This window comes from Canis lupus, chromosome X (genome assembly GCF_048164855.1).
Source record: "Canis lupus baileyi chromosome X, mCanLup2.hap1, whole genome shotgun sequence".
NCBI classification, from domain to species: domain Eukaryota; kingdom Metazoa; phylum Chordata; class Mammalia; order Carnivora; family Canidae; genus Canis; species Canis lupus.
The window spans coordinates 95864591-95871174 of NC_132876.1; the positions used below are offsets into that span (position 1 = coordinate 95864591).

At 39.6% G+C, this 6584-nt stretch overlaps 1 pseudogene; it reads right to left on the reverse strand.

The window, feature by feature from the left end:
• Positions 1 to 1216: 1216 nt before the first annotated feature.
• Positions 1217 to 2403, reverse strand: LOC140628203 (NPC intracellular cholesterol transporter 2 pseudogene; annotated as a pseudogene).
• Positions 2404 to 6584: the final 4181 nt, after the last annotated feature.

Here is a 6584-nt window from a genome sequence, read left to right on the forward strand (position 1 = left end):
TTGTATATAGAATCATTAGCATAATGGCTTGGTGATTGATGGTCAGAAAATACAAGATATCTAAAATTAGTGTGATACTCTATATAATATTAACAGAGCTGTTTAGAAAAAAAGTCAAAATTTATCTTAATTCTTTGAAAACTGAAAAAAATAGGGTATTATTAGAAAAACATATTTTAAATAATCCTCAATTTTTTCCAACAGTATTTTCTTGTCCAAATATTTACTGAAAAATAGTGAAAAACAATGGGACTCTATGGTAAAACTACATATTCTTTATTTCTCTCCTCATTTAATTTAATTATCCACAAGAGATCAATAAAACATTCAAATGGTAGAAATGTACTTGTAGACAGGAGGACATCAAGGAAATCTGGGAGCAAGGACCCATGTAGAAGTTATAAAGAGAAGTACAAAACTACAGACGTTGGTAATAGTCATTTACTAAATAATTTCCAGTTACCTGAAAGAAAATACAGCCAAAAAGGAATATTAAATACATCTTTGAGGGCAGCCTGGGTGGCAGAGCATCCAGCCTGGGTGGATCAGTGGTTTAGCGCCGCCTTCAGCCCAGGATGTGATCCTGGAGACCTGGAATCGAGTCCCACATCGGGTACCCAGCATGGAGCCTGCTTCTTCCTCTGCCTGTGTCTCTGCCTCTCTCTGTGTGTGTCTGTCATGAATAAATAAATGAAAATCTTAAAAAAAAAATATTTGAGAGGTAACATGGAAAACACCTCATGTGAATGGTCTCAATTTAATGATGCTTCCATATAGTCAAAGCTTATTTTTTAAATGAAAAAGTAGATTAGGGCAGCCCGGGTGGCTCAGTGGTTTAGCGCCGCCTTCAGCCCAGGGCGTGACCCTAGAGACCCAGAGTCCAGTCCCATGTCGGGCTCCCTGCGTGGAGCCTGCTTCTCCCTCTGCCTGTGTCTCTGCCTCTCTCTCTGTGTGTTTCTCTGTGTATTGTATTGAATACAATAAATAAGTAAAATTTTTAAAAATAGAAAAGAAAAAGTAGATTAATGTTGGCCATTTTTAATAGGAAAAATTAAAATTGTTATATACATGTCAGCCTTTTGTGATACTTATGTAACATATTGGTTTTTTTTTGCAGAAGACAAGACCACCAAGTTTTATTTATTCAAAAGGACATTTCCAGTTGCACAAAGAGGCCACAAGTTAGTGTTGTTAAAAAAAAAAAAAATCAAACATCTGCTAATCAAGTGCTGCATTTAATGAAAACCACCTTAGACAGAAAAGGAGACAGGAGAGAACTATAGAGAACTGGCCACTCAGACGTGAGTTTCTGTGGTTGAGCACGTCCCCTCCCTTGACATGCTGGGCACCACTGGACAGCCAGTCACTGTTGTTGAAGCAGCAGAGCTGGAGGTGCTGTCACAGGTCAGCCGACTTGCTGGCCCAATATATGGAACTCAAGGAGGCACTTGGAGATGAGGAACTTGCGGATGTAATATCCCAGGAGGTGGGGGAGGTTGGGAACCGTCCTCCGCTGCAAAGGCTGATCACCCGAGGGCAAATCATCCAAGGGCCCTATGCAGCCTCATTTGGGTCCTGACCAGCTGGACCCTCCGTATTCCAACAGCAAGAAACACTGAGGACAATTAAATTCATGCCTCTCCCTCCCTCTCTCTTCTTCCCTCTAACCCTTCAAAGAAGATATTACAAGGGCAATAGTTCTGAGCTCTCAGGAAACAAGGTCTGGAACCTTCTGGAGGCTGAGAAGCATAAAATGGTGGTGTGGAAATTCCTTTCATCTTATGGCACGGATTTAGGTTAGACTGGATTTCTCCTGCCCTCCCTCCACTTGTGCTCTCTCACCCCCAGATGGACATACTGGCTTAAACAGCACTAGCCTTCAATCTGAACTGGGATTTCCCAGCAGAAGAGATGTTGATTGTTGTCGCCCAGAAGCATCCACTGCACCACCAGTTTTATAGAGGGGTATTCGTTCTTCACTGGCAGTTTGTTCAGGTAGCTGTAGGTCTTATCTTTCTGGATGGGGCAGTTGATTCCACTCTTACAACCATCAGCCTCAGGAATGGGAAAGGGAACTGCGACGCCCAACACGATGCCATGCACCACGGCTTTGCTACTTTGAGATGGAATATTACTGGTGAAGGTGACATTGACACTGTAAGATTGGCCTTTGTGCAGTTTGCAAGGCTGGGTAGGGCATGGGTTCACATTCAGTTCTTTTATAACTCCAACTGCAGAACCACCGTCCTTGAAATGCACGGGCTCCGCCAGGGCCGAGGCGCCGAGCGCCAGGAGCAGGAACGCGGCGACCAAGAGACGCATCGCGGCTAGGCAGGTTCCAAGCGCTCCAGGGAGGAAGAAGCGACAGCCTCAGTCACAAGATAACCTGCCGGGGTGGGCCAGGGGAGGATCTGTAACATATTTTAACCTGAAAATTTGATTCATCTTACTGTCAAATCCAATTATTTGAGAGTAAATTATAGCAGTTGCATTTACATAGTTCTATTTCCTTAATTTATGGTTCAAAACAATCCTTTGAAGTAAATAATTTATTTTCTGAGCAAACACTAGGGCACAAAGATGTTAAGTAACAGCTAGGAAGGACTCAAATGAGAAAGCGTGGTTCTAGATTCTGTGTATCTAATGCCAATACCCTAAATCAGATACATTGAGCTGTGTGGAGAGGATGATATTATGTTCTCATTTAAAGTGTTATCTTGCCATGATGGACTGACTATGCTTTTCATGGATGAAGGAATTTGGAATGGCAATACTTCTGTTTTATATTTACTATTCTTCTTTTTTAAAAATATTTTTGTTCACTTATTTGACAGAGAGAGAGAGAGAGAGAGAGAGAGCACAGTAGGCAGAGTAGCAGGCAGAGGGAGAGGGAGAAGCAGGCTCCCCATGGATCAGGGAGCCTGATGAGGGGGCTGGATCCCAGGACTCTGGGATTATGACCTGAGCCCAAGGCAGACACTTAACCCATTGAGCCACCCAGGCGCCCCTATTTACTATTCTTCTGTCTAAAATAGTATAGTACTTATGCAAATCTATTCAACTTTTATGTGAATATGTGAGTCATAGCAGTTTTCTTTTGCTTTTGAGATTTTTACTTTTTAAAAAACTTTTTCACCCTCTGTTTTCAAGTTCTTAGAAGAATCTGCTCTCTGCTGATTGTAAACCAGATTTTAAAATCTTGCTCTATTTGACTTATCAGAATCTACCCTTCATTATGATTTATGCATATCATTAATAAAAAATGAGGCAACACAACATATTTTGAAATTTTTTGAGATTATCTGGTGAAATATTTAATTGAGCATATTAATTTAATTAAATAAAATAGCTAATGTTGCCTGTCTACTATACTGAGCTGAGAGAATTACATATATTTATATGTAAATACTTCAACATAGTTCAAGAGAATGCAAGGGAAGATGGAGGTGCATGGTAACTAGAATTAAAATGGTTGAGGAATTTAAAATTTGCAAAGATAATTTGAATTTGGCACTATATAAAACTAATTTAGCTGCTTTTCCTTAGAATTAGAAATTGGGAAAGCCTTGACTTGAAGCCAGGTAGCCCAGTTCTTCACCCGTGCATTATGTTGCCATTCAAGGAGAACACGAGTTTCCTCTTGGAATATTGTGTAAATGTTTTGGGTGCTTAAAATTATTTTACTCTTCACTCTTGTTTTGGGGCATTGCATGTCAAAGTTTGCAGGTACAAATTATTGATTTCTGAACCAATTTTTTGCCATTTTAACAACAAAGTGGCAACATAATGGATATGGAAACTATCTCTTTTAATTTTATATTGCATTACTATAGAGGAAAATATAGTTTTAAAATGCAAATATTTAGAATCTATGTCAATTATTCATAATTACAAAGAAAGAAATATGGCTTTTTGCTACCATGGCCCTTAGGAACCTGTCTTACACAGAATAGGAGTTCAATGTTGTGTTCATAGAACACACACACAAATAGTTACACAGATGCACACACATATACACACGTAAGTATCTTTTTTAGTATGTAAATCTGTGATACAAACATGTTTTCTTTTTTGCAAATCCAGGTACTCAAAAAGATTATTTATGAGTAAAGAGAAAATGTTATAGCATTGAAGAGATTAAGAAATGCTTAGATTTCTGCTAAAAGAGGTATCACATACAGATTTACAGATAAGATGCCTAACATAATTCAACAGACTGCCAAATGTTCATGGGAGGGAAAAAAATGGATGAATTTTTAGAGTTTGATTTGATCAAAGAGATTACAACTGGATGTGAAGGAGTGCCATAATTTAAAACAATCTTGTTTCTTAAATGAACAATCTGTAGTAAAAAGAATATACTCAAATTAGGTGACTGGTTGATTTTGTATTCTAATAAGCAGTTTTTATGGTGGAATCAGCTGGACTCAGCAAAACAATTATTGGAAATCTATGTATGAGATAATGGTCCAGGGCCAGGTATAATTCTTTATCCTTTGTTTTATTTAAAATGGTAAAATTTTATCCTTCATGGATAGAAATACAAATGGAAACTTCTTGTAACATTAACAATTTGAGTTGATTAATTCTCTAAGAAATGAGAATGCCCATGGATTCACTGGTCTATTTTATATCTGAAAGCATGTATAATTTCAGTCCCTGAAAAAAATCTGTGTGAATTTTGTCTGAGTGAACATCTAGTAGTGACTTATTCACACATCCAGTTAATCCTTTTGGCATTTATAGCATTAAAATTGTATTAAAATGAGGATAATAATTTTCATGTTTAATCTAGTGTAGTATTTAATGAGTGTCATCTCTAATATTTGTAAAATACTAGAATCCAATAAAATCTTAGAATTATGACACAGCTCTCCGATAACATCAGTGCTTTTATTGTACATATGCTAATGGAGTGTCACATGTTAATGAATCCTTCTTTTTATGTTGGATATATTGACCTGAAACCTAACCGGCTAAATGATGCTGATTGGGAAAAGCCCTTTTATTTTCCCCACATAATATTGCTTATTTATGTACTTCTGTAGGCTTTAGAAATATTAGATATGAATCTACTAAGTACAAAAAGAAATTTGAGTTTTATTGATTGCAGTTTCTTAAAGTCAATAGACAAAATCTAAAGAAAAGTAGCTAAACTATTTTTCTATGTAGCCAATTTAAAGTTCTCCTTTGTGAACTTTTATTTTCTTAACCATTTGGATTCTATTTACCAGGCATCCATACCTTCACCTCTATCCTAGCACTGGGTCTTCACTTAGTCATTCCTCAACTAACCCAACTATTTCTTCACACTGAGCAAACATATGAGAACTCCATGGCCATCCACTAGAATACACATGTCCTAAGTCAAATCCACTGATATTTCTATTCCCTTCACTACATAATAGGTTCACATTAAAAATATGTAATAAACTGACATTCAGGGAAGATGGTGGAGTAAGAGGACCCTAAGCTCAGCTTATCCCACAGATACAACTAGATAACATTTAAAATCAGTGTAAGCAACCCAGAAAATGACCTGAAGACTGGCAGAACAGACTCTCCGCAGCTAAATGTAAAGAAGAGGCCACATTGAAGAAGGTAGAAAGAAAAGAGACATGGTCAGGACCTAAACATATCCATGGGACTATCTGTGGGAAGATCACCACAGATACAGAAAGGAAAGAGGACCGGACACTCATAGCAAGCACCTCAGGCACAGGAAACCAGCATGAAAACCAGACGGGCATAGTTTCATTACTTTTTATAGTCAGTGGGTCTCATCACCTGGCACTTTAAAAATCAGTGGGTGTGGTTCTGGGAGAGCCAGGAGGGCAAGAGGAAACTGAGTCCCTGCTCTTAAAGAGATAGCACAACAAACAACCCCACTGAGAGGCAATATAGAAACAGTAGTCTGAAAAATGCCTGGGCTGTAAGGGAGGGAGATTTATTTATTAATCTCAGAGCTTGTGCTGGAGGGGCAGAGATAATTGGGAGACTTCTCCAGGAACAAAATGCTGGTGGGCACAACTTCCCTCTCCCACTGCACAGCATAGATACAGGGACACCTACAGGAACCAGCATAGCACCAAATCTCTCCACCTAACTAACAGTAGGCCCTCAGCAGCATGCTTCTCCAGCCAGGCCCCAGCTCCAAATCCTCTCCACAGCAGACCCTGCAAGGCTTGCTAACACTGTGCACCCTAGGCCCATGTTCTTCTGTGGGCCCGCCCCCTCCAGTAGCCTTGGCCAGACTCCATCTAAAGGAGTGCCACAAGCCTGTCAGTGTACAACCAACCCTGACAGGGGCTGGCACCACTCCAAAATGACTCAGGTCCTGGGGAGAGGGAAAGATAACCACACACACCAGTCTGACTCTGACTCCGGCAGTGGGCTGGGGGCAGACATCTGGTATGACTTCAGGTTACACCCATCAAAGAAATCTTTTCAGGGGACAACACAGGGAAAGTGCTAAGCAGTACAGTGCTGCTGCATTTCTGGAAAATGCCTGGTCTGACTCAACTTAAGCCCAAGGTGGCCCCAGCGTGGCCCCTAACAACACAGGGACTCTTAACTCTGAGAAA